The following is a 26,004-nucleotide window of genomic DNA, read 5'->3' as shown; positions in this document are numbered from 1 at the left end:
TAAAAAAAAACACTACAAAATGATTTCATTGATGTTTATTTTTTATAGAACCAACAAGTTGGTTGTAGTAACTAATATTATATGCCAAGTTTAGGTGCTAACACATAAGCATACCAAACTATCCCATTAAATCATGTAATTTATTATATTATGTTTTTCTTTACAGTTTGAACTATATTAAAAGTTGTTCGTATGGTTAATATGTTGCTAATGGACTTGAGTGAGTTGATATGGTGTTGGGTTATTTATAATTGTCGGATAGTTTGTAAGTTTGAACCTTCTATTACTTTAGTAGCATATTTGTGTTTTTAAGAGAGTTAAATTAGATATGCATTAAATGAAATAACTTTATAAATTGAGGGAGTTTTATATGTTTCAAAGCAAAGGAATCGGTAGTTCACCAAGACGTACTTAAACAACTAGGCATCTCGTTGAAGCTTTTATTTCTTTTAAGTCTTTTCTTGAATAATAATGTTTATATAATATGTTTTTGCTTGCTAATTAACCTTAATATACATATCTTTTAAACAAGTTGTATTAGAAACTATACTTAGGTTTGAATCCAAGAAAAATAACACAAATTTTAAAGGTTATTACTGTAACGACGTAAATTTTCAAACCAAAATTTTCATTTTTCAAACACAATAAAACACATATCACATTTTCTCCAAAAACTTCAAGTATCAAATATCAGTACACATATCAAAAATTGTTTTTCATGAATTCAAGATCTAACAAAAATATAACTCCAGCTCAGATGTGTGTGTACAATCAAGTCGGTGCCTTCTCGCAATCATCGGAAGTACCTGAAACACATAACACATAACACGGTAAGCACAAAACTTAGTGAGTTCCCCAAAATACCACATATAGCACATTAGCCACTCCAGGCTATAACTCTGTAAGACCCTCCGGTCTGTGTGTCTCAGTGGGACCCTCCAGTCCCACGGCTCGTTGGACCCTCTGGTCCGGTCTCAGTGAGGACCCTCCGGTCTCACAGCTCGTTGGACCCTCCGGACCGGTCTCGGTAACACATAACATAGAATATATATCACACATGCAAAATACATAACTCAAGTAAGCACATAAGACCCTTTGGTCACACATAAATACCACTCAAGGTAAAGTATTGTGAGAAGACTCACCTCGTAAACTAGCAAGTAACAGTCACGTACTCAGAAATCTCGAACTAGCTTCCGCCTAACACATTAGATAAGTGTCTCTAATCAATACTCTACTCATACTCAAATACACCAAAAGTTGTTCTCTCTTTCACTCTAGCCCTAGGAATGGTAAAAGACCATTTTACCCCTCCCTGATCTCCATTGCTCTATTTGACCAAACCTTAAAGTCAACAAAAGTCAAACTCGAGTCAACAGCCCCAGTTGACCTGACTCGGTGAGTGCACTCGTGCGACTCGTTAAGTCCCAACTTTCCTCAGTAGTCTCGTGAAAATCCAACTCGTCGAGTTAACCCCTAACTCACCGAGTTGTCGCATGCTCCAGCTCATCGGGACCAACCCTAACCGACTCGTCGAGTCGGGTCATCGACTCGGCGAGTCCATGCAGACTCAATTTGTATTTAGACGATTCCATGCAGACTCAAGATCTAAGCTCTCAAGGCTTGAATATCACGTAAAGCCATGAGCTTTACGTTCATGCATGGCACGTTAGGGCTAGAAATGCCAAGAACATGCTTGAGAAGGAGTTTCTCATTCAAGGAGCTAACATGGCTGAATAAAGCAGGGGACTTTTAGCTCAAGGGACCTCACAAGGTCTAGATCTGATGTCTAACTCTAAAAGGGTGCTCAAAACCTTCAAAGTCCCAAAATAAGATGTAAATGAAGCCCTAACTCTAAAGTCATGAGATCTACTCATACTAATGGAAAAGATACGAACTTTATACCTTAACTAGAAGCTCCTTGATGTTTAGCAGCAGATCTAATAGCCTCTTCACGATCCTTTCTTGAAATCCTCCCCTTCTCTACCAAAAATGCACCAAGGCTCTCAAATAATGGCTCAATACACTCTCAAAAGCTCAAGGGGGCAATTAGGGTTTCTCTCAGTGAAGGGAAACAGATGGGGAGCCGCCAATGAGGCTATAAGTGTCCTTATATAGGCCCCAAAACTAGAGATTTAGGGTTTCCACTCACAGCGCCTACTCGGTGAGTCGACTCTCAGACTCGTCGAGTAGATCATTAAACCCACGTGACCACACCCACCTCTACTCGGCGAGTTGTAGCAGCAACTCATCGAGTAGATCAATAAACTTCAAAAATAAATTATTAAAATAATATACCTGGGAATTTGGATGTTACAATTCTCCCCACTAGAATCAAACTTCGCCCTCGAAGTCATGTTCCGCGAATAATTCTGGATGTTGCTCCCGCATCTCTGATTCCGGCTCCCAAGTCAAATCAGACCCTCTCCAATGCTGCCACTGGACCTGAAACAGGGGCACTTCCTTTTTCCTCAAAACCTTCACCTTTCGATCTAAAGTCGCGATCGGACTCCCAATATAATTCAGGCTCGCATCCACCTGAATGTCCTCCAGTGATACCACTGTCGTCTCATCGGCTACACACTTCCTTAACTGGGACACGTGGAAGGTGTTATGGATCTGACTCAACTCCACATGTAGCTCCAACTGGTATGCTACTCTACCCACTCTGGCGGTCACTCTGAAAGGACTGATGTATCAGGGTCCCAACTTACCCTGCTTCCTGAATTAGATCACCCCTTTCCATGGGGATACCTTCAGGAGCACAAAATCTCTGACCTGAAATTCTAGCTCGGATCGTCGAGTAGATCAATAAACCTCAAAAATAAATTAGTAAACTAATATACTTGGGAATCCGGATGTTACAATTCTCCCCACTAGATTCAGACTTCGCCCTCAAAGTCATGCTCCGCGAATAATTTTGGATGTTGCTCCCGCATCTCTGATTCCGGCTCCCAAGTCAAATCGGACACTCTCTCTGATGCTGCTACTGGACCTGAAACAGGGACACTTCCTTGTTCCTCAAAACCTTCACCTTTCGATCCAAAATCGTGATCGGACTCTCAATATAATTCAGGCTTGCATCCACCTGAATGTCCTCCAGTGGTACCACTACCGTCTCATCGGCTACACACTTCCTCAACTGGGACACGTGGAAGGTGTTATGGATCTTACTCAACTCCATAGGTAGCTCCAACTGGTATGCTACTCTACCCACTCTGGCGGTCACTCTGAAAGGACCGATGTATCGGGGTCCCAACTTACCCCGCTTCCTGAATCAGATCACCCCTTTCCATGGGGATGCCTTCAGGAGCACAAAATCTCCGACCTGAAATTCTAGCTCGGATCGTCGCATGTCCGCATAACTCTTCTGGCAACTTTGCGCCGTCAGTAACCTCTGCCCGACCTACTGAATCTGCTTGGTCATTTTAAGCACTACCTTCGTGCCACCCATCACTCTTAGTCCTACTTCTCCCCAGCAAATGGGAGTCCGACACCTCCTCCCATACAGAACCTTAAAGGGAGGCATACCAATACTCGAATGATAGTTGTTGTTGTAAGAGAACTCATCCAGTGGTATGTAGGTGTCCCAACTTCCTCCGAAGTCAATGACACATGCACGCATCATGTCCTCAAGCGTCTGAATTGTCCGCTCGTTTTGCCCATCCGTCTGTGGGTGATACGTAGTGCTGAAATGAAAGTGTGTGACCAACTCCTCATGAAATTTCTTCCAAAACCTAGAAGTGACATGCACGTCTCGATCTGACACTATCGAGTTCGGCACTCCATGCTGATCTACAACCTCTCTCACATAGATCTCGGCCAATCTCTCTACAGAAGAGCACTCACTAATAGCAAGAAAGTGAGCACTCTTCGCCAGTCGATCCACAATCACCCAAATCACGTCAACTCCACGTGCAGTCCTCGGTAGCTTGGTGATAAAGTCCATCGAGATCTGTTCCAACTTCCATTGGGGAATCTCTAGAGGCTGCAATGGACCATGTGGACGCTGGTGTTTTGCCTTGACCCGACGGTAAGTCAAGCACCTCTCGACTACCCAAGCAACATCCTTCTTCATACAGGGCCACCAATAATCTCTCTTAAGGTCCAAATACATCCTAGTGGCCCTAGCATGGATCGAGAATCTCGATCTATGCGCCTCCTCCATCAGTATACGCTGAGCTCCACCCATATAGGGCACCCAAATCCGCCCTTGGAAAGTCACAAGCCCTCGGTTGTCTGTCACGAACTCGGAAACCTACCCAATCACCCACTCCCTCTTGTGGTTCTCCGATCTTACGGCCTCTGCCTGGGCCTCTCGAATAATATCTAAGACTGGATTCATCATCGTTATCCTCATACATACCTCTCGGATCGGGGTACTCTCTGATCTGCGACTCAGGGCATCGGCTACCACGTTAGCCTTGCTCGGATGATACAGGATCTCACATTCATAGTATTTCACCAAGTCCAACCATCTCCTCTATTGCATATTTAGGTTGGGTTGGTCCATGAGATACTTCAGGCTCTTGTGGTCCGTGTATATGGTACACTGAACCCCGTACAAATAATGGCGCCAGATCTTGATGGCGAACACTACCGCCCCCAAATCTAGATCATGGGTGGGATATCTCGTCTCATGAGACTTCAACTGCCTCGATGTGTATGCTATCACATGCCCTTTCTGCATCAGCACCGCACCCAACCTGGATATGGATGCATCACTGAAAACCATAAAGTCCTCCACTCCCTCGGGAAGGGCCAACACTGGGGCTTCGCACAATCTCTGGTGAAGAGTCTCAAATGAGGACTACTGCTCGGGACCCCAAGTAAAAGTAGCGCCCTTCCGGGTCAATCTGGTAAGGGGGACTGCAATATTGGAGAAATCTATGATAAATCTCCGATAGTAGTCGACCAATCCCAGAAAACTCCCGAACTCGGTGGGCGATCTCGGCACCTCCCATCTCATAACTACCTCAATCTTGGCCGGATCGACCAATATCCCATTCTGATTAACTAGGTGACCCAGGAATTGGACCTCTCGTAACCAGAAATCACACTTGGAGAATTTGGCATAAAGCCTCTTCGATCTCAATACTCCAAGAATCTCTCTCAAATGCTCCTCATGCTGCTCTCTGGATCTCGAATACACCAAGATATCGTCGATGAACACTATCACCGATCGATCCAACATAGGCCTGCACACCCGGTTCATGAGGTCCATGAACGTTTCCAGTGCGTTGGTGAGTCCAAAAGGCATCACCACGAATTCGTAATGCCCGTAACGAGTCCTAAAGGCCATCTTTTGAATATCCTTCTCACAGATTCTCATCTGATGGTATCCAGGCCTCAAATCGATATTGGAATATGACCTGCATATGAAGTTCAACAACTCGTCAAAGTAGTGCCATTCTTGGATAATTATACATCAATTCAATAGATTTATGACAATTTAGTACATTCATAAAATGGAGTTATCAAACCTCCCAACTTTATTCCAAACTCGTCCCGAGATTGGCCAGAAATAATCAGTGTAGTCTTACTCTCTTATCCTAAGAAAAACTCAATGGAATCACAAATTCCTTACATTTTATCACAATATTTAATAAGCACAATATATTGATTTTGGGGATTATTAGTTTCATATGCGGACTTTTAAACTCAAAACACACTTTATGCTTATTTTACTTTGTTGTTTGAAACTCTTCACTTTTTGAACCCTTTCCAATAATCAACCTCATGAGTAATCAGTTGAACTCATTGCCAAAGTCCCATTTTCAAGGTTCACTAACATAGTTAGCGCGGTCGGTAACACTTAATGCACCAACCCATACACTCCCACTCTCGAGGGGTCACATATTGTTTCACACAATATCTTCAACTTGAACTTCTCTTCATATTCGTCTTGATTGTGCATTCTTCAAGTTCTTTGATGCTTCATCGGATTTGATCATCTTTGTATTTGACTTTAGCTTGATTATATATACTTTGAAGTTCTTCAATGTCTTATGATGCTTTTGGTTGTGTGAAAACAATAATAGACCCCTCCAAACCCCAAAGGCGCAGGAGTAAGTAAGACCAAGTACTCAGAGCGTGATGACACATATTGTTTGGTTGGGTCCTCAATTGAAAGATCGTAGGCTCGAGCCAAAAACCTTCATTTTTCAAACACTTGGGTATTTCACATAACAATTTTTTTATAAATATAAATATTTCCAAACCGGCTGAGCAACCCACAAAATCAATATTAAATAGATATCATGACTCGATGTACGAAACTCTTATCATTTTCCATCTTGATGAGTTACATTCAAGATATAGAGATGCTACTAACTCATCACGTATTTCATGGAACCAACCCAAAAGAGAATAATAATAATAATAATAATAATAATAATAATAATAATAATAATAATAATAATAATGATAATAATAATAATAATAATGAGTTTAATAGCAGTACATTCATCCCAAATAAAGACATGAAAATCAAAATAAAAATGAAAATAAAAAGAAAAATTCTTCATCACATAACCATAAAAATCAAAATCAAAAGAGGATCTCACCAAATTTCACTGTGGGGGCGGCTATGGAGGATATCGTGGGTATGGTGGAGGATACCCAAAGATCGATCCAGCTAAATCCTCAAAGCGAGTAGAGTCCTCTATAGTTAGTGGTGGCTGATAATGCTCATACTCGGATGGCGATGGATAGTTGCTCGGATCCACGGATCGGTAGAAGACCGGGGCTGGAGCTCGGTATCGATACTGTGGCTGATCAATGTCCATCGGTTCATACTGGACACGACTCTGTCTGTAGGCGACATCTGCATAGTACTCCTGCTGGTACAGCTGACGAGTGGCAACACTATAAGTTTTGCTAGCTGTAATGCCAACCTGTCGCTTCTGCTCAATAAGGTCAGCTAGTGTTGTGTCGACACCCTCCATCCATATATCTGTTCTCCCCATCCAAGCCTGCACCTCCTGGTTATGCGTGTTTTGTCTCCCAACAAAATCCTCCCAAGCTGCCTACATGTTCCATCCCTGACCTGCTGCTTGTCCTTGTTGCTGCTGATGATCCTCCAGAAAATCACCAATGAATGGCTCCTCATCCCCCACTCCGAGTGGTGTCGTGTATGTCAGGTTTGTGGCAGAATCCCTCAGAATATGTCTCCTATTTTCAACATGAAATGAGATATGTCTGAAAGAAGTAGCAGTAGGGCGAAGGGTACGCGGGTATGATGTAACTCGTGGGACCCTGATCCTATTCCCCAGCTCCCTAGTCACAAATGTCGATATCAGGGCGACATGAGGGGTGGTGACTCTGTGCTGGATTTCAAAACAGGACCATATATTGCATATAGAATTATATGCATAAGAAATAAATATGGATCCTATCATCAATCCATATAATACATATAAATCCTATGTCCTCACCGCCCTGGGATCACTATTACTCGGGTTCACATGTCCCGTGATAATGTTATGCAATGCCTTTGCTAAGGGTACCAATTCGCGAAATCTGTCGTATACCCTCGTCCCCTCACAGAATACTGTACGGTATACTTTTTTCATGCTAACCCCAGTGTTACCCCCCCCCCCTCATGTCAATACATCTATACTCGGTCGGCTGATTCTCAAGATCATGCAGATGATAGCCAGTATCTACATGAAACATGTCATGAATACCCTGAACAGTCATCACTATATCATGTGTACGAACCATCCCAATCAGCTGCAAATCCTCTGGCCTACCAGGCACCTCGACACTTCGAAGTGTCCTCATCCATTCCTGCACTATATCAACATAAATCTGCATGGGATTGAAGTCCAACGCTCCACCCCATCCATAGCGATCAAACGTCTCCACAATATTGTACCCAGTGAAGCTTGGTCGCTCCACCATGTACTCGACAATAAAACTCGTAATCGGATGAGTCGCCTCATAAACTGTTGGCCGAATGTCGTCTGGATGCTCATGCAATGTCTGGTACTGTGGGTCAAAAGCCGCAGGTACATTCGGCTCCGGCTGCCTAGCTGGTTGTCTGGCTGCACTGCTTGATGATGCTACCCTTGATCTCTTTGCTGGCATCTGCAAAATCAACCACACACAAAACCACAAAACAAAACTTGCCATTAAACATATCAAATGTCACAAAAATAAAACAATAATCCAATTGGCAAGTTGTTCCAAACAAAGTTATAATAAATTCAGGCTAAATAAATAACCGTTTATGTCCTGTTATGTTTTCAGTAACTAAATATTTTTCAAAAATTTATCCAATCAGTAAAACACAGATAAACCCAAGTTTGACTGCAACTGACAAGTTCTAACTGAAACCAAAACAGAACTATAACAAGTAAATATTCAAACTAATAATGCGGTGTCAAAATTCAGCGTCATTCTAAAAATTTCCTAAAAACTTGAATTTTAATCTAAGCGCAAATGTAAACATAACAATGATTTTCCAAAATTATATGTCTTTTTTTTAGTTAACAAAAAATTCAATTTCCAGAAAAATTCATAGATGACACATGCAACTTGTTTGGAACATACTTCTAACAACTACAAACACTAATTCACAAGAATTCATACCAATATATATCATATTCTTCATCTTTTTCAAAATTTCAAACATATATGAACATACATGAAAAAAATTTCGAAATTCAACTAAAAGATGGAGTTTTGAAGCACATACCTTATTGAAAATGTGTTTTTAGTGAAGAAGAACCAAGAACTTGAAGCAAAAACCCAAAATAAGTCAAAATTTCGAAACCCTAGTTTTTGTGGGTTTTGAAATCGGCCCCAAATAAGTGATTAGAGTGTGTAAATCTTGCAATGTGATGTTTCTTACTTGATTTCTTGAAGAATGAAACAAAAATCAAGAGTTTTGGTTGAGATTTGATGAAGAAATCAAGAAAAATTGGTTTTTTAGAAGCTATTCTCGGTCATGGCAGTTTAGAAAAAGAAGTGGGGGAAGAAGGTGCAGGAAACAGCTCTAAAACGCATCAATAACGGCCAAACGCGTTGGCGTCTTAGACGCGTCCTAGGACGTCTCTCACAAACAGGGGCATTTTTGTAATTTCGCAAAAGCTTTTCATCGGGGGAAGAAAAGTGACTGCCCGGCGGCGTCTAAGATGTCTCCTAGGACGCCTGAGGGTTTTATTATTATTATTATTATTATTATTATTATTATTATCATTATTATATATATATATATATATATATATATAATAAAAAGAATTTAAATACCCTTCCCCAACTTTAAACCTTGGATCGTCCTCGATACAAAAAATTAAAACACACAAAACGAAAAATAAAAGTAAAAACACACCAAACCGCGGGTTGCCTCCCGAAAAGCGCTAAGTTTTACGTCTTCAGCCAGACGGTTTACCTCGACTAAGTTGCATCTAAATATTGAGGTACCTCGAGCGTTGTTTTCTCAACGAGTGTCGTTTCACCATCTACCATTCGAATGTATGGTTTGAGTCTTTGTCCGTTTACCTTGAATGATTCACCGCCTTTCGTGTCCTTGATTTCAATGGCACCGTGATCCGCCACATTTGTCACCACAAATGGTCCACTCCATTTACTCCGAAGCTTTCCAGGGAAGAATTTGAGACGAGAGTTAAATAGCCACACCAATTGTCCTTCAAATAATTGTTTCCGGACAATGTGTTGATCGTGAAATGCTTTCGTCTTTTCTTTATAGATTTTTGAGCTTTCGGAAGCTTCCTTTCGAATTTCTTCCAGTTCAACAAGTTGAAGTTTTATTTCCGTACCTGCATCACTCAATTCAAAATTAGCATTTTTTATGGCCCACATGGCATGGTGTTCCAACTCCACCGGGAGATGGCATGGCTTCCCATAAACAAGCGGATACGGACATTCCAATGGGTGTCTTATAGGCCGTTCGATATGCCCATAATGCATCATCTAATCTTAGGGACCAATCTTTTCGGTCGGGATGAATAGCCTTTTCCAAGATGTGTTTTATTTCCCTATTTTACACCTCTACTTGTCCACTTGTTTGTGGGTGATATGGAGTAGCAATCCTATGAGTGACACCATAATGTTTTAACAACTTTGCAAAATGCCAATTTTTAAAATGGGAACCCCTGTCACTAATAATCGTTCGAGGGACTCCATGCCTAGAAAAGATGTTCTTTTTGACAAATTTACAAACAACACTATGGTCATTCATACGTGTAGCATCGGCTTCAACCCATTTTGATACATAATAAATGACTACAAGAATGTATAGATTGCCAAAAGACATGGGGAATGGGCCCATAAAATCAATGCCCCATACATCAAAATTTTCAACTACTAAAATTGGGGTCATTGGCATCATGTCTCGTCGTGAGATCCCCCCAACTTGTTTGCAACGAATACAAGCTTTAACGAATGTATGTGCATCTTTAAAAATAGAGGGCCAGAAAAAACCACTTTGTAGAACTCGGTTCCTTGCCTTTTAGGCACTAAAAATGTCCCCCACATGCATATGAATGACAGTGTCGAAGAATGTCTTCTTGCTCCGTATGTGGTACACATCTCCTAATCACTTTATCCGCTCCAATTTTGAAAAGATCTGGGTCCTCCCATATGTAGTATTTTGTTTGAGAGTGGAAGAACCTCCTTTGTTGAGAATTCCAATACGATGGAGTTTCCCCTGTCACAAAGTAATTCACTAAATTAGCAAACCATTGTAAAGTTTTGACAGCAAGAATATTCTCATCCGGAAAGTTTTCTTGAATAACTTCCGTTGAGTTATCATTATTAGTTATTCTAGATAAATGATTCGCCACAACATTTTTGGAACCCTTTTTGTCCCGAATTTCAAGATCAAACTCTTGAAGAAGAAGGATCCATCTTATGAGACATGGTTTGGCATCCTTCTTTTCCAAGAGGTGGCGAATGGCACTATGGTCGGTAAAAATTACAACTTTAGATCCCCATATGTAAGATCTAAATTTGTCAAGTGCAAACACGACCACAAGCAACTCTTTTTCGGTGGTAGTGTAATTAAATTGTGCATCCAAAAAAGTTTTGCTCGCATAACAAATTGCAACGGGTTTTTTATTCACCCGTTGTCCCAAAACTGCCCCTACCGCGTAATCACTCGCATCACACATAATTTCGAAAGATAAAGTCCAATCGGGTGATTGCAAGATAGGGGCTTCAACAAGTTTGTTCTTTAATATGGTAAAAGATTCAAGACATGCTTTATCAAAGGAAAATGGTGCGTCTTTTAAAAGTAAATTACAAAGAGGTTTTGAGATTGCACTAAAATCCTTGATAAATCTTCGATAAAAGCCGGCATGTACAAGAAACGAACGGACGCCTTTTACCGAAGTTGGTGGGGGAAGAGTAGAAATAATTTGTACTTTGGCCCGGTAGACTTCAAAACCCCGCTCGGAGACAACATGGCCAAGTACAATTCCCTGTTTTACCATAAAATGACTCTTCTCCCAACTTAAAACCAAATTAGACTCAATACAACATTTCAAAACTTTTTCTAATTGGTCTAAACATGTCTCAAAAGATGATCCAAAAATAGAAAAATCGTCCATGAAAATTTCTAATGCATCCCCCACCATGTCTGAAAAAATAGCCATCATACATCTTTGGAATGTGGCGGGGGCATTACACAAGCCGAATGGCATCCTTCGGAAAGCAAAGGTGCCATAGGGACACGTGAATGTGGTTTTGGATTGATCCTCGGGGTGGATGGAAATTTGATTATACCCCGAGTATCCATCGAAAAAACAATAAAACTTTTTACCGGACAATTTCTCAATTATTTGATCAATAAAAGGGAGAGGAAAATGGTCCTTTGATGTTGCAGCATTGAGTTTGCGATAGTCGATGCAAACTCTCCATCCGGTGACCGGTCTTGTTGAGATCTTCTCTCCATCTTCTGTATCTACCACTGTAATGCCCGACTTCTTTGGCACTGTCTGTGTCGGGCTCACCCAATCACTATTAGATATTGGGTAGATAATACCCGCATTAAGCCATTTCAGCACCTCCTTTTTAACAACTTCTCGCAGATTTGGGTTGAGCCTTCATTATGCATCTCGGGATGGCTTTGCTCCAACTTCAGTGATGATTCGATGCATACATGTGGTTGGACTAATTCCCTTCAAGTCTGCTATGGTCCATCCAATTGCTCCCTTATACTTGGAAAGCACCTTCAGTAATGCTTCCTCCTGTGGACCTGTCAAATCAGAAGATATGATAATTGGTAAGTTCTCATTAGATCCTAAAAAAGAGTATTTAAGATGTGAAGGAAGAGTTTTAAGTTCAAGAGTGGGTGGCTCCTCCAAAAATGGCTTAAGTGGGTCCGAAAAACTTGTTGGCAATTTTTTAACTTGATAACTCCATGGTGGCCTCTCTTGCTCAATAGAATTTTCAAATGCCTCCTCAACCATCTTGATTTCATCCAACTCTAAAACTTCGTCCCTGTCATTAGAAAGAAAAAACTCCAACGTATCGGGGTGTAAGATTTTAGGAGTGAATTGATGCACTAAGTCATCAACCTCATCTACACGATAACATTCATAATCTGATGGTGAGATAGGAAACGTATTAAAAATATTAATTCTAAGTTTCCTATTTCCAAAAGAGATATCCATGGCACCCGTTCTATAATTAATTTGTGCATTTATTGTTGCAAAAAACGGGCGACCCAAAATAATAGAAGGTTGACTTTCTTTATAGGTGCTTTCAGTGTCAAGAACAAGAAAATCAACTGAGTAATAAAAATATTCCACCTTAATGATGACATCTGATAATATACCCCGGGGAATTTTGGTTGACTTATCGGCCAATCGCAAAATAATATCAGTTTGTTCCAAAGTGCCTAAGTCATGTTGATCAAAAAGATTTCCTGGGATTATATTAACACTAGCTCCAAGATCAAGGAGCGCCGTTTTGATATTAATATTACCTAGGGTAACAGAAATTAAAGGTGCCCCGGGATCCTTAAGCTTGGGTGGAAGTTTATTTGATATTATGGAACTCGCATGCTCGGTTAAGTCAATCTTTTTAGGGAGGTGTGCTTGGAGTTTGCATTTTTGAACACACAAATCCTACAAAAATTTAGCATAAGAAGGTACCTGCTTAATAAGTTTGACTAACGGGATATTTATTTTAACTTGACTAAATAAATCCCACATGTCTGCCAATTTCGGCCTTCGCTTCCCAAAAGGGAAGGATGCCGGTTTCTCTAAAGTCGAAGGGTATGGTGCGGTATTAACCTCCACACCATGCTCCCCTACTTTAGAGTCATCTTTACCCTTAACTACTTTTTGTTTTTCAGATTTGAAACCTTTCTCAAACTCTTTTTTTCATCAAAAATGACCTCAGTGTCACTGTCATTATCTAAAATAGGAGCACTTACCTTGTTGTCAACCTTTTTCCCACTACGCAATGTGATTAACTCATTCACGTGATTCTCTTTTCCGGGTCTTTGGGTATGAGATGGGTTGAATATTGTAGTGCTTGGAAACTTGCCATCTTCTCTTTTCCCAATTTGCTCCGCCAGTTGAGCAATCTGCTTCTAGATCGCAGCTATGGACTTGGAGTTAGTGTCGGTTTTCTGATATGTTTGGGTTATGAGCTCCATGATTTTGTCCAAATTGTTGCCATCAGCTTCCTCCTTCTTTGATGTTCCACCCTGGTTAAAGTTGGACTGCTGGAACTGTTTTGGCTGATTTTGGTTTTGGTAATTCCCTTGACGGTTGTTGTTGTTGAAATTCCCATTGTTGTTGTAGTTCCCGCCTTGGTTGTAGTTCCGATTGAATGATCGTGGATTATTTTGGAATTGACCATAGCCGTGCACTTGACTGATTTCCTCTTGACTTCTCATGCACTCATCTGCAATGCGTCCTGAATCTCCACAGCTTACACATATCTTCTGTCCCTACGAAAAAAACACACCTTTCTCTTTGCCTAGACTAGAGAGTAGTAAGTCAAATTTTTTATTGAAAGAATTAATATCAGATTTGACTTCAATTTTCCAGTTTTTTTCTAGTCCAACTGAAGCAACAGATGAAACTGGGTTGTCCCGTTTCTTAGTTGAGTAATTGGTTTTTGAACCATGACTCAACTGCTTCAAGAATCGCCAATCGTCTTCACTATCTTGCATCATAATAGTGCCACCAGACGAGGCATTAATCATGGTTTGATTGGCAGTGTCGACTCCATCATAAAAAAAAACGTACAAGTTACCAACGGGGAAATTCATGGTCGGGACATGAACGGAACAATTCCTTGAGGCGTTCAAATGCATCATGAAATTCTTCATTGGGTTTTTGTGCAAAATCTTGTATGGCTTTTCTTATTTCCGTTGTTTTACTAGCAGGGTAAAACTCTTGCAAAAATCTAGTTTTTAATTGCTCCCAAGTAGTAATACTATGGGGGGCAAGAGAAGTGAACCGATACTTAGCTTTTTCTTTTAAAGTGAACGGAAATAAGTGAAGTCTAAAGGAGTCTCTATTAGTTCCTCACGGAGTATCCGTGTTAGCAATTGCAAGGAACTCATAGAGGTGATCGTATGGATCATCAATTTTATGGCCTCTAAAGACGGGTAAGACACTAATTAGTTGTGGTCTTACTTCCACATGATGCTCATTTCCTTCCACGAAGAGTATAGGTGAAGCATCATCATACTCTCCCGGCTAAAAATGAGACGCCACGGATTGTCTATTAGGCTGCGGAAAATAAAGATGAGGGAATTGGTTACCTTCATTGTAGTATCCTCCATTTGCATTGTTGAATCCACCATTTGGATTCCTTCGATATTGATTCCTAAAGCCTTGATCTCCGAATCCATCGTTGTAGTCATTGTTGCCACCATTAGGGAAATTCTATTTGTTCCAATTATTATTGTAGTTCTCGTTTCAACCCCGATTGCCTTGATTCCGTCTATTACCACCGTTGTGGTTCCGATTCCAACCAAGTCCATTATCACTTCCTTCATGAAAATCCCAGTCATCCTCGTTACCACCATTACCAAGTTGAGGACCGACATTTCTAGGATTTTGATTTTGATTTCTAACATCACCACCGTTGTGGTTTCCTGCATTGCCTCCCATATTTTGTGCCCAATTTCCTCCGTTCCCACCATTTTGGCCACAGTTGTTTCTATTTGGTTGCGGTTGCACTGGTTGGATAATTGGTGCATCGGCATTGTTGTTATTCCCATTATTCCCATTGTTGTTGTTTGGGAATTGAGGAGCTAGTGGTGGAGGATTGTTGGCTGCATCCTCATGCCCCTCGACCACATCTTCCACAACAACGTTATCTACACTCATAGTGTTGATGTTCCTTCTGGAGACCCGATTTGAGCGAGTTGTTCGTTCGATTTCTGGATCAAATGAAAGCGGTGAAGAGCGTCCGCTATGTCTTGTATGCATGCACCGGTGTGCCTGCACCACACAAATAAAACAAAACGTGAACTGCAAACGAGAATTGAAAATGAAAGTAAAAGACTATAACTACTTAAACACAATAGCTCAAGCGCACAATCTCCCCGGCAACAGCGCCAAATTTTGATCGAGGTCGTTGTCTCAATAAAAAATAAACCCACTAACCTAAGTAGATATGGTAAGTCGGGACGAATCCACAAGGATTTCATGGTTAAACTTTGTGTCAAAGCAGTCAATAAAAAGAAAAGTATTACTATCAATTGTCACGAAAAAGATTAAAACAAAATTCAAACAAAAGCTTGGAAATTTATTAATTAAAAATAAAAATATCAATGAGAAAACTAGAGTACTCCCGGTTCAGTTATGGATAGATTCACACACGTTCTTCCCTAGGATCCTAATTCAATTACATAGATGCAATTGGGTTTATTAACTTGTAACACATAGTTTTGGGTACACTAGATGTTCATTCAACTAGTTGTCTTACTCATTTATGTCTAAATGGATTAGGAACAATTAGTGAACTAGCAATAAAATGTCTTACAACTACCTATTACCGCATTAACATTCAATATCATAAGTTGGAATAATATATGTTGATTCAATCACTTGTCTTTATTTCTAAACTAATTGAACTTGGAACACATGATGAATTTGACAATAGACTATCTTAATTATGACATCAAATAATTCATACAACCCAATTTCACTTATCATTACCAAAGATCATCATATGAAGCATAAAATAAAAATTGAAATTAATTAGAATCAAGTAATAATCAAGTGTGTTCATCCAAAAGTTATAAACATCACCGGAAGTAACCGTAACGGTTTAGCCTTCCATTGAGTTCATAAAACAAATAACTTGATTAAAATGAATAAAATGCATAATAGAATTCATAAACAAACGTAGAATCATCAAAAAAATGTAGCCTAATGATTATCAAAGTATAGAACAAATAAACCTTGGGGAAGAAGAAATAATTCTGGAAAATAAAGAATTGATGAAGATTAACCAATGAAACAATCTTCACTTATAGATTGATGATGAATTGAATCGAATCTTGCCTTGAATCCGGATTGAAATGGAATGGACTTGTGTTTCCAAATGTTTTGAAGGTTTTTAGAAGCCTTAAAAATGCAGGAAAAACTCTGAAAAACACAGGTGGTAACCCTAAAAACGAATGCACAAGTCCCTATTTATATTATTTGACAGAAAAGAGTGAAACTAGGCGATGTGGGACGTTGGACGTCCTAGGAGACGTCTTAGACGTCATGTATAACGCCCAAGCGTTCTTTGTACGTCCTAACATGCCTTCTGCCGTCCTTGAAATACACTAAAATATGGCCAAAAACGTCAAACGTCTTAGGAGACGTCTTAGACGCCTTCTAGGACGCCCTTCCTTGATTTCCAAACTTTCCGAAACACACCGTTCCAACACGGGACGTCCCTAAAACGCCAAGACGTCCTAGGGGATGTCTTAGACACCATGTAAGACGCCGACGAGGCTCTCCCTTCTTTTCTGCTCTAAAATAACGACCCAATGCTGACCGTTTGACCTGGACGTCCTAGGGGACGTCTTAGACGCCTGGTGGCGTCCTTCATCTTCCGTGCAAGTTTTGGTGGTCAAAACGACATAACTAGCAGAAACACAAAACATGAAAGTTGTAGAAAATCTTTTCTAGTTTCCATAAATTCTTTACTCGTGTCAATCCAAGCTCCATAACTTGAGATATGACCAAAACATTGAAGCATTGTCAATTTTCCCAGCAACGTTTCATCATTCCTTTAGCAATCTGTTTTACTTGCAGGCCGACCACGTTTAGTACAATATATTGACCTACCTATGAAGTTCAACAACTCATCAAAGTAGTGCCATTATTGGAAAATTATACATCAATTCAACATATTTATGACAATTTAGTACATTCATAAAATGCACTTATCAGAATACCAAGACGCACCTTGCAACTGATCGAACAGATCGTCGATCCTCGGAAGTAGATAACGGTTCTTAACCATCAACTTGTTCAACTCCCGATAATCAATGCACATCCGGTGTGAACCATCTTTTTTCCTGACAAAAAGGATTGGCGCTCCCCACGGAGAACTACTCGGTAAGATAAAGCCCTTCCTTAACAACTCTTGGAGCAGGGAGGATAACTCCTGCATCTCAGGAGGCGCAAGGCGATAAGGTGCCTTGGCGATAGGCGCCGCTACTGGAACCAAATCAATCCAGAACTCCACCTGCCCCTCGGGAGGCACACCCGGTAACTCCTTGGGAAAAACATCTGGAAACTCACTCACTATTGGAACCTCATCGATAGAACTCAGTCTCTCAGCAGCAACTTGTGTATCCATTACATACGCTACAAAACCCCTACAACCCTGTTGTAGACTCTACCTCGCTCTGGCAGCCGAGCAGAATGCTGACCCAGATCAGGTACCCTCGCCATACATTATAAGCACTCCCCCACTATGGTATCGTATGGTCACCAAATGACGCTCGCAGTCGATCACAACTCCGAATCGACTCAACTACTCCATGCCCACAAAGCTTAGTGAGCTCCCTAAAATACCACTCTAACACATATTAGCCACTTAAGTCTATAACTCTGTGAACCCTCTGGTCAGTGTGTCTCAGTGGGACCCTCCAGTCCCAACTCTCTTTGGACCCTCTGGCCCTAACTCTGTGGACCCAAAGGTCGTAACTCTGATAACTCTGAATCATGCATATCACATATCACAATAAATCTCTTAAAATAAACAGCATACAAATACACTGGCACATAACTCTAATCCTAACTTTGTGGACCCTCTGGTCCTAGCTCTGTGGACCTTCCGGTCCTAACTCTGATATACACACAGCATAAATCACATAGAAATAGTGCAATGCCACACATAGCATAGATAGCATACAATAACTCTGTCACTTAACTCTGTTACCACTCTAGGTAAAGTATAGTGAGAAGACTCACCTCAGATGTCTCGGTAAATCTCTGACTCGGTAGAAATATGGTCTAGCCTCCACCTAATCACATAAAGTAAATACTCTCATAAATATAACTCTCGAGACTAGACTCAACCCTCTCTTGGCACCCTCAGAAGGGTAAAGACCATTTTACCCCTCTCTTGACACGAAGACCCCATCGTTGACCAAACCCTTCAATGTCAACAAAGTCAATGGTCAAACTTTGACCCGACTCGCCGAGTGCACTTGGGCGACTCGGCGAGTCTACGCGTGTCCACTATCCCTCTAGTCTCGCATGACACGTCGAGTCTTTCCCTTACTCGACGGGTTACACCTAGCATGAATCGCGGGGCCACCCCGACTCAACTCGCCAAGTCCCATTATGGACTCGGCGAGTTCCGCCTTGAACTCCAGTCCTCTATTTCCCTCTGACTCACCGAGTCATTTCCCCCAACTCGGCAAGTTACTCACTGAGTGAACTATGGGAAAACCCTAGCCCAACTCATCGATTCTGTTCTTGGGACTCGGCGAGTTCATGCCATGATCAAGCTCAAATGACCTCCTGAGGTCAGATCCGTTCCTCTAACCCATAGATCTGGCCTCCTTAAGCAATATAAACATGTAAAGTCTGGATCTTGATGCCCATGCAAAGACCTAATGGCTCTATATGAAGAAATGGCCTCAAAATGTCACCCTAAGCTCATATTACCCAATGTCACCCCATAAAGATCAAGGAGTTAAGGTCTCTGGACCTCTTTGGATCCAGATCCGAAGCCTCAACACAAGAAGGGACCAATTGCACCATCATTCACACTCTAAATGGGCTAGAAACCCTAACTCTCAAGGATTAACACCCAAAACTGAAGAAGGATCGAATATATACCTCAATATGAAGTCCTTAGGCTCTGAAATCCACAGAATAGCACCCTCTTCAGCTCCCTCTTGCCTTGGTCACCTTCTTCTTGCAAAAACACCCACACAAGGATCAAAAATGGCCTCTTCTTCCTCACAAACGCTCTAGATCGCTTAGGGTTTCACTCAGGGGTCTGGTAGCCGCAATTGGTGGCTATAAGCCCCATTAAATAGGTCTTAATCCCCGGGAATTAGGGCTTCATTAAACAGCACGGACTCGCCGAGTCCGGTCATTAACCCGGATGGAATTCGCGACTCTACTCGGCAAGTCTAAGCATCAACTCGCTGAGTCCCTCCAAAATAAAGAATAAATAATGTACCTGGGAATCCGGATGTTACAAGAATAAGTAAAAGAACACATGCGGGCCACGACATCAGGTGTTGCGCGAACCTCCTCTGCTATCAACTAAAAGGCTCTCCCGCGAACCCTTGGTACCTCGACCTTCACTGGTCGGCTCTTTATAGCTCGTATAGCAGTAGGGGAAGATCCCAGTGCTGATCCCTGAAGCAGCTACGGGCACTCGGCCTTTCGATGGCCGGTCTGGTTGCAATGAAAACAGACTGCAAACCCCTTGGGGAAATCCCTCGTCATATGCCTCTCATTGCCACACTTGTAGCTAACACTCGGTCGACACACCCCCTCATGAATCTTGCCGCACTTCCCACAAGTGCGGGCCTTCTGTGGCAGCACCGACTGAAGTTGCCCACCCCGCTCCCGATCAAAAAGAGCGTGCGGGACTTCGAAGAGACATTCAAACTATAATTCGTGAGCAACTGCATGAACATTGTGAAAAGGGGGAAGGGCGGTTGTCCGTGCACTTTCTGGAATTGACGAAAATCTAGTCCAATGCCGCCTCCAAATCTCGAATCAGCGGGATTTGCCCGCTTGGCTACCGGCTAAGATTGTGTCGGTCGCCGATCCCTCCCCTGAGACTCTGCCTCCTCCCTAGCCTGAGTCTCTAGCTCGATCTCCCTCTTTCGGGCATTTGCCTGGAGCTCAGCAAATGAACGATAAGTCGAGTTCGCCATGAACTCGTGAATATCCCTCCTCAGAATGCTCAAATACCAACTCATACGTGCCTGCTCGGTAGACATGTGCTTAGGGCGGAACATCGCCCTCTCATGGAACATCCTCGTAATCATTGTCAATGACTTTGTCCTCTGCTTGAGGGACAGAAACTCCTGGGCCAACTGTTCCCTCTCCGCCGGGGGAACATACTCATCTCGAAACATCCTAGTAAACCTCTCCCATGTCACTCCAATGAGCTCTGCAGAAGTGTAGTTGGCTGTCACAAACTTCCACCAGTCCTTCGCCCCCAAGCAAAGCTGGTTCAGCGCGAAGCATACCCTCAAATGTTCCGAACAGGACCAAGTGTAGAAACACCCCTCGATGTCAGATATCCATCTCATCGCGGAAATCAGATCTTGAGTCCCATCAAACTTTGGTGGCTTCGTGTTGCTGAACTCCCGGTACAGCAACGAGTCACCCCCCTGCGCCCTTGCAGCAGCGACATCTGCGGTGGCTGCAGCAGCATCCGCCTCGGTAACAGCAGCATCCGCCTCGGTAACAGCAACATAACGCCATCAAATGTCTCAATCAAGGTGGTCTTAGACCCAAACATCTCTGGAATGGCCTCTCGGATAGATGCGGCTATCTCCTCATGAATCATCCTGTGAATCTCATCATCGCTAACTCCACTACTCTCAGGGTTGTGGCGCGTACCCAGCATGATGTCTCTGAAATATAACACAAAATAATTAGAGACTTGCTCGAGTATACTCACACTCGATCACTCACCCCTACTTGTTCCTTAGCATCCTAAGGATTCGTACTTGGACTGCTCACTGACCCGATGCTTCCAGTAGTACGGGCCCAATACTACCTTCCATGCCGCATATGTATTCACCCCAATTCCTCCTCCTAGGATCCCAGATCACAAGTGCTCTATATCTCGCCGAACACAGACTACTCTCATAAGCTCATTTATGCTACATACTCGTACTCACAGCAAGTCACAGGTAGCAGTAACACCTATGCTAAGGCATCACAAATCAGACCACTCTAGTCCTAAAATATGAATTACCTAGCCTACTCTCTAGCATGCATAACATATCTCATAATATCTCATAAATATCTCATAACACATAAAGTAAGGGTATTTTAGGAAAATCACCGTTCGGGCGTTGGCTGATTGTACACACTGCTCTTTCTCGTTTTTCTCTTAGAGACTCTTACTCGTTTTAGAAAAACCATTTCTCTTGAAAAAAATTTCAAATCCTCAGTTTGAGTCCAGACATACCCGAAGGTGCATCCGAATCCCTCAAACCAAGGCCCTGATACCAACTTGAAACGACGTAAATTTTCAAACCAAAATTTTCATTTTTCAAACACAATAAAACACATATCACATTTTCTCCAAAAACTTCAAGTATAAAATATCAGTACACATTTCAAAAATTGTTTTTCACAAATCCAGGATGCAACAAAAATATATATCTAACTCAGATGTGTGTGTACAATCAAGTCGGTGCCTTCCCGCGATCCTCAGAAGTACCTGAAACACATAACACATAACATGGTAAGCACGAAGCTTAGTGAGTTCCCTAAAATACCACATATAGCACATCAGCCACTCGAGGCTATAACTCTGTAAGACCCTCCGGTCTATGTGTCTCAGTGGGACCCTCCAGTCCCAAGGCTCGTTGGACCCTCCGGTCCGGTCTCGGTAACACATAACATAGCATATATATCACACAGACAAAATGCATAACTCAAGTAATCACATAAGACCCTCTGGCCACACATAAATACCACTCAAGGTAAAGTATAGTGAGAAGACTCACCTCGTAAACTAGCAAGTAACAGTCACATACTCGGAAATCTCGAACTAGCCTCCGCCTAACACATTAGATAAGCGTCTCTAATCAATACTCTACTCATACTCAAATACACCAAAAGTTGTTCTCCCCTTCACTCTAGCCCTAGGAATGGGTAAAAGACCATTTTACCCCTCCCTGATCTCCATTGCTCCATTTAACCAAACCTTAAAGTCAACAGAAGTCAAACTCGAGTCAATAACCCCAGTTGACCTGACTCGCCGAGTGCATTCGTCCGACTCGTCGAGTCCCAACGTTCCTCAGTAGTCTCATGAAAGTCCAGCTCATCGAGTTAACCCCTAACTCGATGAGTTGTCGCATGGTCCAGCTCATCGGGACAAACCCTAACCGACTCGTCAAGTCGGCTCATCGACTCGGCGAGTCCATTCATACTCAATTTGTATTCAAACGATTTCAAGGCATAAAACTCCCTCACACTCTAGATCTAAGCTCTCAAGGCTTGAATATCACGTAAAGCCACAAGCTTTACATTTATGCATGGCACTTTAGGACTAGAAATGCCACGAACATGCTTGAGAAGGAGTTTCTCATTCAAGGAGCTAACATGGTTGAACAAAGCATGGGACTTTTGACTCTAGGGACCTCACAAGGTCCAAATCTAATGTCTAACTCTAAAAAGTTGCTCAAAACCTTCAAAGTCCCAAAATAAGATGGAAATGAAGCCTTAACTCTAAAATAATGAGATCTAGTCATACTAATGGAAAAGATACGAACTTTATACCTTAAACAGAAGCTCCTTGATGTTTAGAAGCAGATCTAACAGCCTTTTCACGATCCTCACTTGAAATCCTCCCATTCTCTACCAAAAATGCACCAAGGTTTTCAAATAATGGCTCAATACTCTCTCAAAAGCTCAAGGGGGCGATTAGGGTTTCTCTCAGTGAAGGGAAGTAGATTGGCAGCCGCAAATGAGGCTATAAGTGTCCTTATATAGGCCCCAAACCCGGGGATTTAGGGGTTTCCACTCACAGCGCCTACTCGGCGAGTCGACTCTCGGACTCGTCGAGTAGATCATTAAAGCCATATGGCCACACCCGCCTCTACTCGGCGAGTTGTAGCACCAACTCGTCGAGTAGATCAATAAACCTCAAAAATAAATTAGTAAAATAATATACTTGGGAATCCGAATGTTACAATTACAGTCATCATGTTTTCACTATGAATCATAAAAATATAGCACATGAGACACCAATACTAATAGACTGATAGTATGTCATGTCACTGGAAAAAGACATTGACCATAGTCTGCATGTAGGAATACATTTCTCACATACCTTTTTTAGACAAGAAGAAGAAGAAAATATATAACTTGAAAGACACAAACAAATGCACACACTTTTTTTTCTGTTTCATTTTCCCAACCAATGGAGATAGGGAGTGTTAACTTTCTTTTTCCCATTCGTTTTTTATTTAATATGTTAAAAATAATATGTGAATTAATTTATTTCCTTATCATAAGACCTAAGCTTTTTATTTTTTAATTCATTTAAACAACCAACTAATTTACTCTAAACCTTAACATTGATTCTTTAACATAAAAGCCCTTAAGTTTTCACAAAAATGTCGGTTTTACCCTTGGACGTGTTTTATGTCCAGTAAAGCCCGAAGTTTTGTTTAATTTGTTCATTTTTACCCTGTAGCCGGTTTCCAGGTAACCTACCGGTTACCTAATGCTAGTAAAGCCCTTAAATTTCAAAAATGTTCGGATTTACCCTTAAGTTTTTAAAAAATGTTTGGATTTAGCCTTACATTGATTATTATTATTATTATTATTATTATTATTATTATTATTATTATTATTATTATTATTATTATTATTATTATTTTTTTTATTATTATTATTATTATTATTATTATTATTACTATTATTATTATTATTATTATTATTATTATTATTATTATTATTATTATTATTACATTTTTAATTGTATAAAAATGGTAAATCTTATCTATAATCGAGTGTTTTTATTGAGGTTTTCTAATTACGAGGGTTTTATAATTATTACGTTATGTTTCTAATTAATGAATATTTATTTTGCTTATCTATTTAGTATGATGTTTGATAATAAATATATATTTATACTTGGTAAAATGTACAAATACATATAATTATATCTTTTATATAATATAAACCATATAAATACATATTTTTATATTTATATGTATATAATATATTTTTTTATGAAATAAATATATATTTATACTTATACCTACTAAATACAAATAAATACATTTTTAATATATAAATACATTACTATAGGAATACATGGGCATTCAAATGTATATATAACTATTAAATACAAGTATATATATTTTTAAAAATATATTTATATTAGTAAAAATATTTTTATACATTTAAAAATGTATTAATAATAATAATAATAATAATAATGATAATAATAATGATAATAATAATAATAATAATAATAATAATAATAATAATAATATGTATAAAAATGTATTTAAAATGTATGAAATATTTTTATACATTTAAAAATGTATGTATAAAATATTTTTATACACTTAAAAATGTAATAATAATAATAATAATAATAATAATAATAATAATAATAATAATAATAATAATAATAATAATAATAATAACAACAACAACCAAGGTAAGGGTAAATTCGAACATTTTTTAAAAACTTAAGGGTAAATTTGAACATTTTTGAAAATTCAAGGGTTTTACTGACATTAGGTAACCTAGGTAACCGGTAGGTTACCTAGAAACCAACTACAAGGGTAAAAATGAACAAATTAAACAAAACTTCGGGCTTTACTGGACATAAAACACGTCCAAGGGTAAAACCGACATTTTTGTGAAAACTTAAGGGCTTTTATGCATTTTCCCTTTGCCCATACTTTTATTTATTTAAGTATTATATACAAATAAATGAGTACAATTAAACTCCATGAAATTATTTTATCAGCTTGCAGACGTTAAAAACAAGCAACCTTCTTCTTACAAACTGTAGACATTTGGTCAACTTCTTCTCCTATAGATGTATGCAAATATGGTCCACAAACTACACAAATTTTACCTTTTAAAAAAATAACACCAAAATAATGGTTAAAATTTTGAGAATCTAAATATAAAATATTTTTAATAAACACCTAAAATGAAAAGCATAAAAATTGTCTCAACTTGTTTCTATAGTTTCTATTGAGACTTCACACAACAACCTAAACCTCTTGAATTCGATCATGTCTTCTCCCAGTTTTCTTTTATAAATAGCCAACTATAGTCATTTTATAATTACTTATTCATCTCTTTTCTAAAAAGTTATACAAATATAAATGTATGCAAATATGGTCCACAAACTGCACAAATTTTATATTTTTAAAAAACAAATAACACCAAAATAATGGTTAAAATTTTTGAGAATATAAGTATAAAATATTTTTAGTAAACACCTAAAATGAAAAGCATAAAAATTGTCCCAACTTGTTTCTATAGTTTCTGTTGAGACTTCACACAACAACCTAAACCTCTTGAATTCGATCATGTCTTCTCCCAGTTTTCTTTTATAAATAGCCAACTATTGTCATTTTATAATTACTTATTCATCTCTTTTCTAAAAAGTTATATAAATATAAATGTCAATCGGACAACAAGTTACGATGCATTTGACAACAAGTTGCACTACAAATTGTTTGTAAAAATATTCACCTTATTGATATGGGTTCTCAAGTCTTAAAAATACATAAAACCATATATTTTTATTTAACACATTATATTCATATAATTAATAATTATAGTTGCCTATTATAGAGTGTATAAA

General features: G+C 39.9%; 1 non-coding gene across 1 annotated transcript; it reads left to right on the top strand.

The window, feature by feature from the left end:
* Positions 1-14,247: 14,247 nt before the first annotated feature.
* Positions 14,248-14,354, top strand: LOC111884981 (small nucleolar RNA R71). Its single transcript, XR_002847968.1, has one exon. It is a non-coding gene; the product is annotated as a small nucleolar RNA R71 (small nucleolar RNA).
* Positions 14,355-26,004: the final 11,650 nt, after the last annotated feature.

This window comes from Lactuca sativa, chromosome 7 (genome assembly GCF_002870075.4).
Source record: "Lactuca sativa cultivar Salinas chromosome 7, Lsat_Salinas_v11, whole genome shotgun sequence".
Classification (NCBI taxonomy): Eukaryota; Viridiplantae; Streptophyta; class Magnoliopsida; order Asterales; family Asteraceae; genus Lactuca; species Lactuca sativa.
This window is presented reverse-complemented; position numbering and strand designations above follow the sequence as displayed.